Here is a 12,307-nt window from a genome sequence, read left to right on the forward strand (position 1 = left end):
ACCATAACTCTGGTGTGGCTGCCAGAAGACCGCAGGATGGAAAATGAACATTACCCATCTTTACCACAAGGCGTTCCTGCATACATTTCAATTCCACAGTTGTTCTTAATCCGGTTCTTCATGGTGAAGTAACAGGTCATCTGTTGCTGTAGAAAGCATAAGGAACAGAAGTTCAGGGGAAACCTTAAACAGACTCCAAACATTAAAACCCTCATGCTGGAACTTGTACAATCAGAAAATTCCATTACATCAGATTAACTCAGAATACTATTGCCATCTAATCTATAGGCTGGATCAAGCCAAAAAGTGAGGTCAGAACATCAACAATCTCACATTTGGCAGAGATTTGGCTCTCATCCATATCCAAATTCAACTCCCCAGCCCAGGTTCAGATGAGCAAAATTCTTGATCTTCCTAGCAGGAATCTACATAGCAACATTGCGAATGGAAGCATGCAGTTCCAGGGGTGACAGGGAAATCATGGTACCCAAAAGGATACAAACACGTGATGATACAGTAAGTAATATTGAATAGAATTTTAAATATGAGATAATGAGATAATGAGCCAATAAAATCCCTCTTTTTCTCCCTCCCTCCCTCCCTCCCTTCCTTCTTTCCTTCCTTCTTCCTGTTGTTTGAAAGCCTATTTGCAAGCATACATGGAAAGAAAAGGCAGAATAACACCTGTCTTTGCAGCTGGCCTCCATGAAGATCTTTAACTTGTTGCCTGCTGGGAAATGGGACGAGTTTCACGTTACACAGAGTCCTTTGCAAACAGCAAGGTTTGCAGAAAAGAATCCTGTGACCAGAAGATGTGAGGCTTGGGTTTCAGCCAGGATCAGGAGAGAATTGCCTGAAATTAAATGTTCCATGAGTGCAAAGACTATTTAATCACTGAGCAACACACACAGCTTTGACAAATGTTAAAAACAATCAAAACATTGACCCAAAGTCATGGATGCCAAGCTACCAGTCACTATTAATTTTCAACAATAATCCAGTTACATCAAAACAATTCTTATGGAATGTGCATTTGTAGCCTAAAAACTATTACCACCCCAAACATCTACATACATACTTCAGTGATAGCTTTTGGATATAAGAGTTTCCTCATTATATCTATAGATCGGCAATGAAAATTTTATTCACTTAAACATAGGAAAAATGGTGCCATGGTCATATTTTTCATATAGATCAATGGCAAAGTCTTTCAATATTGCCCTATACAAGTGACATCACTGTGGTTTAAGAAATGGGAGAAGTCAGGTTGCATCTTTGTGACTCTCTGCTCATGTTCACCATAAAGTATGCAAAGGTAATAATCCGATCTATTGGATCCTATTACTCTATTTAGTGTCAGCTGCCTTGAGGGCTATCTGAATAGAAAAAAAGGATATAAATTGAACAAATAAATCTAGCACTAGCCCTGATGATGTTACCTAGTTTTGGCAATCAAACATCTGAATACTACCACCACCACCTCCAAGCTCAGAACACTAAAGTCTCCTCAGGAACAAATAAACAGTAGACAAATAAATGGATGAAATTTTTAAGAAAATGTTGGATAACCATCTGACTGAGATGGTGTAGGGTTTCCTGCCTGGGCAGAGGGTTGGACTAGAAGGCCTCCAAGGTCCCTTCCAACTCTGATGTTATGTTATGTTATGTTAAAATCAGATCTAAGAGCACACCATTCACACACTGTCATAAGCTAACTAACAATGTGGGTTTCCCTTTCCAAACTACTAAACTCAGAGGCAGAGTAATATTCCAGCATTTAAAAAGTGCAGGAACATATTTCAAAAATTTAGCTATCTGACTGAAACTTGCATGGTTAATGTCTTTGTTTTCCTTGATTTCAAAATTTCAAAAAGAAATAGATTCAGGTTCCCAAAATGAAATACAGGCTCCTTGATTTTGATACCTTACAAACTGTTCTTATTTTTTTTTAATCAAACTGAATCTCAAATTATCTTTTTAAAAATATTTGCTATTAAAAGTTTTGTATAAACCATAAGAACTAACAAACTAATAAAGAGTAAAAGAAGAAAAAATGGAATGGAATGGGGAAGGGGAAAGAGAAGGGGAAGGGGAAGGGGAAGAGGAAAGGAAAGGAAAGGAAAGGAAAGGAAAGGAAAGGAAAGGAGAGATTTTGAGTTTGTTCTGAATATAGTCCATTCTGGAACATCATTAGAAACTGTTTTATTCTGAACTTGTTTTCATTATTTGCTGAGAACTAGCCAGTCAGCTCTTTATGTTCCCTATCTAACGATTTATCTGTTACGGCAAAGCCAGGGACTGACCAGGAACTAGAAGATCTGGATCCCTTGAATTTGGAAGTCTTAAAATGTGAGGATAGCACACCATTCTGCTTGAAAAACAGATATAAACTCAGATATGAGATATGAACTTAAGAATTAAATGTCAAGAGATGCAGGAATTCCATCTGCTTGTCTCCAGGCGTCAGTGAATATGACACAAGTCTATGTTTGGGTGCTGTACATTACCTATGCTTGATTTGAGTTATTCTCCAGTTCATTGAATCACTCATCAAACTCACAGACACTCTTGCATTAAACAGTAACAAAAAAAAAATGCCTTATTGCCCTCCAGTAAGTTGAATTGTTGATTCTTCTCCTGCTGTGCTTGCACAAATGCAATCATCTCACTATATCAGATCTATTTAATATTTACACAATATAGCCAAGAATGCTAAATCACTCAGAATCCTCCATCCTTTTTCTGTACATAAACCCCATTACAGTTTAGCAAGTGGAACTCTGCACTCGTCTTAAGGTGGAGCCATAAATTGCCTTGTGTTTAAAGCCACAAGGATGATAGACTTCTTACATGCCAGTTGCCAAGGAAACAGTAGCTTAATTCAGAAGCAGACGACTAGGCCAGCGATGTCATTTAAGGTAATGCATAGAATTATACACATTTCTTATGAATACATTTACTAATGGAAACACTTTTGCCACTTGCAAATTTGTTTGCAAATAATGTTTCTACTGTTTACTCTCAAATATGTTCAACAAATACCTAGGAGACCAATCCAATACTTTAGTCATACTTGCTGCAAATTGGCTATGGGTCTACAGAATGCAAACAAATTGCAGCTGGCTAATTCACAAATATATTTCCTGGAATATTTACTATTTATTATTTTTAGTATTTCATCGGGGCCCCAGTTATTGGTTTAGCTCTCTATTTTGATGGTTGTGAATTCTTTAATAATTGTTGCTACACTATTTCTGGGTGGGGGGTGGGGATAGGTGTACATATTCTATCTGCTCCCTATTCCTTTAGTCCTTACTCATGCAGATACCAAATGAAAAACAGTAGCCCATCATTCAGTGATCTTGATAATTTGTGGCAGAACCCGGGAGGTATGTTTTTTTAAAATAACAACCAATTGTCTAATGATAAACTAGAATTCAAGAAAAGTATATAAATAGCTTAACTAATATGACTATGTTGACAAAGAAAGTCAGTCCAGGAAATTTAAGAAAAAGTGACTGTGGGAATACTTGTCGGAACATCTAATTTTCAAAAGGGCTGTGCAGAGCTAAAGCTCTGCTTCATTCTGAAATGGGTAGACACTCCTTATCTTCAATTGAAATAGCCAGTTGAGTCCAACCAGTCCTTTACCGAGACACAATGAAGCAATTGCTTTCCACATACAAAGCACCTTTTGGAGATGTTTCTCTTCTGATCCCCAGATCCTCAGCTCTCAGTTCCACGTGAATTTACAGTTCTGTACTACCACAAAGTCGGTGAAGCATGCTGAGGTAACATAAATTCAGATTGTGCTGCAGTTATGATGGCTGCAAGCCCAGCAAGATGCTGACCAGTTTGGAACATAAATAACATGCTTCTACCACTGCATCATGTATCACTTATGGTATGGACACCTCAACTCTCCATCACATGTTGTATTTCTTTGGAGTGGGTATAGAAGAGTAAATTAAGAAAATTAGGATTAAGATTAAAGGTAACTGAGTTGGAAGGGACCTTGGAGGTCATATAGTCCAACATCCGCTCACACAGGAGACCTGTACTAGGGATTTGAACTACCAAACTGCCGACCTTTCTGATCAACAAGCTCATTGTCTTAGCCACTGAGCCGCCTAGTCAGGATTCTAGGTGACTCTTCTGAACAGAGCTCTCTAACAAAGTTGTTGTTGTTTGTTGTTGTTGAGCAAAAGGCAATTATGGCTCACGCCAGTTCAAGGCATCTGAAGCAAAATGCTACATAAGTCCCTTTCTTCTTCCCCAATAGCAAAAAATGTAAAACCACATTTAATAAGCTATTTGCTGACACTGAATTATACCCCAATCTCTCCGAATCTTCCTGCTATATAACGATAGGACAGCCCTGGGTTCTATAAATGTTAAATGTTAAAGCAGATCAGTTAATATTATTATAATTTTTTTTGTAATTTTACCTGCTATTCTCTTGGATGCCATACTCCTAAAGTATTTTAATGATGAATTCAACATACCAATTACAAAGAAAGAATGAACTGCTAAGTTAATTTATCATCATTATTAATCATTGCCTAGTCAGCCAGATGTTCAGACTGGGTTTGGCATTTTTGCCTATCAAGACCTTACCAAGGACTTGGGATAGGCAAATCTGGATGTTTGACGGTATTACAGATATCATCACAGTATGGAAGCTGTTCCAAGTAAAGCCACCTTCTGCAATTAACTGATGGAAGGTTTGTCAATGCCTATGGTGTTCAAGTGGTACTTCAGCTGTTTTCGGATTGTACACAAGGCGACTATTACTGTTGGTACTACCCTTGCTTGCCTTTGCCACAGTCATTTTATTTCTTTTTGTAGGTATTTCTTTTTAGTATTATTTATCATCATCATCATCATCATCATCATCATCATCATCATCAATCTACAATGGAGTAGAGCTCCCATCTTGTCCTTTCACTCAATAAAATGTTTTGCCTTACTTCTGGATTCAGAATTTAAAGATTTGCAGATGTACAGCAAAAATATGTTTTGGAAAACCTAAGAGGAGAGATGTTCTCCTTCTTGCTACACTAGTTGTAAATCCTTCTGGCAGAGAAGCAGCTACTCTAGGAGAAGAAGAAAAAGCTATGGGGAAAGATTGAGTGAATGGACACACTTTATTTGAAGTACAGTTGGTCTCTGTAACCAGGTCATATCATGATTCTTAGGAGAAGACAAAGGGATGAACAAGGAGATGGAAGATCATTCCAGAAGTCCTGGGAGCTGGAATTATAACCTGATGATTCAAAATGCATTGGGGAAGGTTTTTAAAAATGAAATCTGTCAGCATTCCCCACCATGTTCTACTTAATGAATCATCCAGAGCTGTTCTGTTCTTGTTCCTGCTGCCCACTGACTCTCCACTGCTGCAGCCTGAGTGTGTCTGCTCTCTAGGATTACTGTGTTCATGTGTTCCACCAGCTTCTTACTTACAACCTTTTCCAAGAAGTATTTGCTTCTTGCAAATACTTCTTGGGGAAAAAAAAAGAAAGTACATTTCTGCTCCTGAAGAAGCAATACCTCTTCCTTATCATCAGGGGACTCTTTGGACCCAATATAACTCAAGAATGACTATACCCAATGGGATGGAATGCTGATAGATGTCCTACATAATATATAGACATACATTCAATATGTCTATATATTGCAAAGTTATTTGGATAAATAACTTTGCATAACTCACACCCCTGGCTTTCAAAGATTTCTTGTACAAATGCTTTTCAGCAACATCTGGAAAGGCAAGGTTTTTCATCCTTCTGCTGCAAAATTGATACTGTGGTGACAGGAATACAGTTCAACAATGAAAAGTGATGAGAGTTAAAGTTACACAATTGGCCTGTTGCCTTGGTTTACGTATTATTTTCATAGCATTATCCAGAAGGCAATTGAGAAGGAAGCTATTCTTCTGTAGACTTATCAGGTTGTTTCCATTGGGCACCTATGAGTTTTGCCTATAGGATTGTGCTGGTCATGTTGCATTAGAGCAGTGATTTCCTCAACTTTTATATTTCTCATTATTTATTCCACTCTGCTACAGAAGGTATTTCCATTGTGGTTTTCTTGTCAGATTCATTTGTGTGACACAGAAAGCAAGTAATATAATCTTGTGTAGAGTTAGCCTATTTGCATGCCACAAGTAGTTATGCTAAAGTACTGTCATATGTTACGGTCATATGTCACTATACAAAGCACCAGAAATGATTGCAACTTTTAAAGAAAGAAATAATTCACTGTTTTTAATGTCCTACGATATCTTGTACAGTAAGAGAATCTTGCTTTTCAATTCCTAAAATACACAGCCTTAAGCATATTAATATGATGGGCAGCGAAACAGCAGTTTCTAATAAAATCAAGTGTTCCTGTAGAAGAGACATTAAATTTTCATTTTCCTTAAGGACACGATCCATGTTTCAAGAAAAGCAATAAAATGAAATATAGTTTATTGAAATTTATTGGACTCTTTAAAGCATAAAATAGATGAGAATCATCTGGAGATTAATTTTCATGCTAGGTGATGCAGCGTTTGTCTGATTAACTTGCAAGTCTTGTATTTCAGCTTTGAGAGCTGTAAGGCTAAGGAATCTGAAATGATCTTTCTACATTCTTTTTCAAATTTTCTGTGGCTTAATAAAATATGGGAGAATTCGCCTACCATAGTCTTACTTTTTTCTTACTCTTCTCTAACAGAAAGAGCCAGCCCAAAATATTTTGCTATCTGAGGCAAAGTGATAAATGGAATCTCCTCACCCATCTAATCCCAGACGGATATCTAATCCCAAGGACAGTCAACTACGGAATTATAGCTAGAAAATCCCATAGGATCTATTCCTAACAAATATGTTCAATATTATAATAATAAAATCAAAATTTACAAGCCCTTTATGGTATATATCATATGTTATGTGAGGCTGCATCTCATTCTGCCTCATGACTGGATAGGCCCTTACAGCAGCAGCTATGAAACTAAAAGTAAACTATCTAATGAAATGAGTCTTTTAAAAGATAAGTTGTTCCAAAAGAACCTTTAGGACAACCATGGCCTGAATGACTGAAAATCTCTATAAGCATTTAAAAGAGCGGTTCAAATTTTAGATATCCAGTGCTCTTGATCATATTCCATACCTCCATTTAGCTTGCGCTTTTGATATCTTGCTTCCATTCTGTTCTTTCCCACTTTAAAAAATTATTATTATTAAAATTTCAGCATGATCTACCTGAAAGGAAGATACTACAACCACTTAAAAAAAAATAGAGTGATCACATTTAGGGATCTATGGACCATTCCAGAGAATTTGAGAGCAGTTCCTTTCCAGAGCTTTGGATGCACCCCACAAAGTGAACCAGATTAATATTATTATTTATTAATTTTTTACTCTCTCCTTCTTCCCTACAAGGGTGACTAGGGCTGGCTTACAAGTTATAAAACAAGTAAAAAAATAACTAAAATATTAAACATTAAAACTACACAGATTAGAATACTGCTAAAAACTGTACTAAAACCAAAACTAAGTGAGCTAAGAGATGGACAGAACAGGGATAGAGTCTTCTTACCCCATCAGCCATCAACAGGAGTGAGCACCACAAAATCTCTGCATATCTTTAATAAAATATAATAGGCATCATTTTAGGCCAGGATTGAAATCTACCCTTGAAATGTCTATGGAAAAAGCACCTTTGGGATTATCCTTGAAAGTCACCCTTAAATATGAAAGCCCATTTGTTCTGTTTGGGACTGTCACAAGGAATTGTGGTAGGTTTGCAAGACACTTTCTTTGTGATTGTTTTTCCCTTTATTGAACTGAAAAGTAAAATTAAACACATAACTCTCAGTTTCATTCTTGCAAAATAACTTAGGTGCTTCCATTCCTCCCTCCCTTTTAAAATAAGTAAATAAAAAATGTTATTCTATTCTATTCTAATAGGGAATGGTAATAAGCAAATTTGATTTATGATTGACCAAGGTTTTAAAAGCTAAGTCTTTCACTCTCCTGAAATAGAAGCACGGTGTGGCCTCAACCTAGAGGTTTGCTTCAAGGTGTATGCACTGCTGTTATATACTCTATTGGGACTTTTTAAACTGTGATCTTTAAGATCTAAGGAAAGTTCATTCAAACATAGCCAAATATTTATCACTAAAGCTTTCTATTTTGATCAGAAGTTCTAAGATTTTTTTTAACTAATAGGTCCCAAGGCCTGCCAGAGTTTGAAAGCACAGCTCTGAATTAGTACTTATTATTTATTTATTTATTTATTTATTTATTTATTTATTTATTTATTTATTTATTTATTTATTTATTTATTTATTTATTTATCGTATTTTTATACCGCCCTATCTCCCTAGGGACTCAGGGCGGTTTACAGGCAGATAAAAAATACATATAAATACAAAATAAAACATCAGTTAAAAAACTTATTCCAAATAGCTGAATAATTAAAAATAACAATATACATAATAAAACCCATTAAAACCAGTTTAAATTTAAAATCTAAAATCTAGTCCAGTCCTGCGCAGATGAATAGATGAGTTTTAAGCTCGCGGCGAAAGGTCCGGAAGTTGACGAAGTCCTGGGGGAAGCTCGTTCCAGAGGGTGGAAGCCCCCACAGAGAAGGCCCTTCCCCTGGGTGTCGCCAGACAGCACTGCCTGACCGATGGCACCCTAAGGAGTCCCTCTCTGTGAGAGCGCACGGGTCGGTGAGAGGTATTCGGTAGCAGCAGACGGTTCCGTAAATAGCCCGGCCCTATGCCATGGAGCACTTTGAAGATCATTACCAAAACCTTGAAGCGCACCCGGAAGGCCACAGGCAGCCAGTGCAGTCTGCGCAGGAGAGGTGTTACGTGGGAGCCCCGAGGTGCTCCCTCTATCACCCACGCAGCCGCATTCTGAACTACCTGGAGTCTCCGGGTGCTCCTCAAGGGGAGCCCCATGTAGAGAGCATTGCAGTAATCCAGACGAGACGTCATGAGAACGTGAGTGACCGTGCATAGGGCATCCCGGTCTAGAAAGGGGCGCAACTGGCGAACCAGGCAAACCTGGTAAAAAGCTCTCCTGGAGACGGCCGTCAATTGATCTTCAAAAGACAGCCGTTCATCCAGGAGGACGCCCAAGTTGCGCACCCTCTCCATCGGGGCCAATGACTCGCCTCCAACAGTCAGCCGTGGATGCAGCTGACTGTACCGGGATGCCGGCATCCACAGCCACTCTGTCTTGGAGGGATTGAGCTTGAGCCTGTTTCTCCCCATCCAGACCCGTACGGCCTCCAGGCACCGGGACAGCACTTTGATAGTATATTATTAAATATACTTGTAAGGGATAATTATATTAACTGGCTTTCTCACTGTTTCAGGTTAGTTTTTTCTCCTGTCGGGTGCCAAATGAGTTTTCTCTGAGGAAAATTTATGATGAACCAACTTTCACCTGCCACTTATTTATTTATTTATTTATTTATTTTATTTATTTATTTTGTCACAACAATATATGTAACTATCATACAGAAAGGTTATATAGTATATAAAGGTATAAGCATATATATATATATATATATATATATATATATATATAGGTCTTTGGTTGTTCGGGTTTTCTCCCGTGTAAAATTGGAAGTGTCTTGGCGACGTTTCGACGAAGTCTCATTCGTCATCTTCAGGCTTCAGCTTCGTGCTTCTGGGAGCAATGTGTGATCGCAGCTGTTTCTTCCTTTTAACTGCTAGTGGGGGTTTGAACTGATTGGGTGGGAGCTTGGCTGTGCTCTGATTGGATGGGGGTTTTTCTGTGCTCTGATTGGCTGGGGGTGTGTCCTGTGTTGGTGGGGGCTTGGTTGTGCTCAGTCTAGTCTGTGCTGCAGGGGGATTTGAGCTGGTGAGCTGCATAGCTGTTGTTTGGCTTTGTGGTCGTGCTACATCTTCATAGTGGGTGTCAGTCTGCTGCATGTATGGATTGGAGGGGTTTGAAATGGCTAATGTTGCAGCTGCGGTCTGGCTTCTGGTCCTTGGTCGTGCTTCATGATCAGTGTGGGTTTGGGTCTGCTTTCTGGGTGGATGTGGTGGTGACATCCTGTGTGGACCTCGTGAGTGTGGGTCTGGTGTCATTCCTCGTGTTAGGGACACGTTTGTCAATAAGGGCAGGTTTCCAAATGGCTGGTAGGCGGAGGTATCATCTCGCTTTGTTCATGCTGTGTGGGCGTTTATCTCGATGGCTTCTCTGATTATTCTGTTGTTAAAGTGTTCAGTTTTGGCGATAGTTCTGGTCTTTTAAAGTCAATATCATGTCCTGTGACTTTAAAGTGTTGGACCAGGGAAGAAGTTGGTTCCTCTTTTGAATGAGTTCTTGTGTTCTTCAATGCGTGCACTTATTCTTCTGTTGGTTTGTCCAATGTATGTGGTGGGGCAGGCGGTGCATGGGATTTCATATACTCCTTGATTTTCTAACTCAATTTTGTCTTTGGGGTTTCTTAGGATGGTGGATATTTTTGGTTTGTGCAGAATGCTGTCTTGATGTTGTGTTTGTGGAGGATCTTGCTGATTCTGTCTGTGGTGCCTTTTATATATGGGAGGAGGGCTGTGCCGTTTTCTTGTTCTCTGTCTTGGATTTTAGTGGGGGTTCTTTTGGATTAGTTTGGTAATCTTATTTCTCTGGAATCCATTGGATGTTAGTACGTTAGTGAGAGTGTCTAGTTCGGTTTTAGGGGTTGTTCGTCAGCTAAGCATTTTGGTCTGGAGATGAGTGTCTTGGCTACGGAGTTGATCTGTGCTGGGTGGTGGTGTGAGAGTGCATGCAGATAGCGGTTTGTGTGTGTTTTCTTCTGGTAGATGGTGTGTCCTAGGGAGCCATTGGGTTTCTGTAGACTAAGACATCTAGGAAGGGAAGTTGGTTGTTAACTTCTGTTTCCATGGTGAACTGTATTTTGGGGTGTAGGCTATTGAGGTGTGTGAGGAAGTTGTCAAGTTTTTCTTTCCCGTGTGGCCAGATTATGAAGGTGTCATCTACGTATCTGAGCCAGAGTTTGGGTTTGTGATCAGATTTTTCTAGAGCTTGGGTTTCAAAGTGTTCCATGTAGAGGTTGGCAATGACAGGTGAGAGGGGTGATCCCATGGGTGCTCCTTCTATTTGTTTGTATTTTTGTCCATTATAGATGAAGTATGTGTTGGATAGGCAGTGGTTGGTCAGATCTAGGATGTGCTTGGGGGGGTTATATTTGTTTTGGATAGCTGTCAAGGCTTCTTTGATTGGCACTTGGGTGAAGAGGGATATGACATCAAAGCTCACAAGTAGGTCGCTGGGCTGTAAGTTTTGTTTCTTTATGATCTCTATGAACTGGAATGAGTTTTTTACGTGTGAGGCAATGGATTCTGCATAGGGCTGTAGTTGTTTGGCGAGAAATTTGGCTAGGTTTTGTAGAGGTGAGCCTATGGAGCTGACTATGGGTCTGAGTGGGGTTCCTTCTTTGTGTATCTTGGGGAGACCATAGAGTTTAGGGCATCTGGATGATTTCTCCCTGGGAATGATTCTTTGTTGGATTTCTTCGCTGATGGGGGAGGCTTTTATTTTGGATCTAGTGGTTTTTTCTAGGTAGGTGGTGCGGTCTGTTTTTACGGGCTTGTATGCAGGGTCTTGGAGTAGGTTGGTTAATTTGGTTTGGTAGTCAGATGTGTTCATAACCACCGTGGCGTTGCCCTTGTCTGCTGGTAGGATTATTATGCTGGTGTCTTTTTTCAGGTTAAGTAGTGCTGTCTGTTCCTCTTTGGGTAAGTTGCTTTTGGGTGGCTTGCTGCTGCAGAGGATGTTGGTGATTTCGAGTCTGATTTTGTTAGCGTCATCGGGGTTGATTTTGGTCAGGCTGGTTTCAACTCCGCATATAATGGTTTCAGTGGGGATGTATTTGGGAGTGACTGCAAAGTTGAATCCTTTGGAAAGGACATCGGTTTCAGCTTTGGTGAGGATCCTATCTGAGATGTTATGCACTGTTTGTTTCATGTGTGGCTGTGAGGGGGGAGGGGTTTGTTTCTGGCGTTCTTGTAGTCTTTGGAGTTTGTTGGTGTGTGTATCTGTCTTGAGGGTGGTCTGTGTTTCGGCTCTCCAGACGGCCAGTTGTTTGGATTTGTCCCAAAGTGCAGGGTGGATCTTGTTGCTGAGTTTGAGATGAAGTGTGAGGAGATCTTTGTTGATTTGATCTAGGAGGAATCTTTTTGTGTGAAGTTCATTTCTGATTAGGGCCAATTCTGTTCTTTTTAGGATGCGCTTGGCGGCTGCAGAGTTGGAGTGGAATTTCAATTGGAAGC

Source organism: Ahaetulla prasina, chromosome 6 (genome assembly GCF_028640845.1).
Source record: "Ahaetulla prasina isolate Xishuangbanna chromosome 6, ASM2864084v1, whole genome shotgun sequence".
In the NCBI taxonomy this organism is placed as follows: domain Eukaryota; kingdom Metazoa; phylum Chordata; class Lepidosauria; order Squamata; family Colubridae; genus Ahaetulla; species Ahaetulla prasina.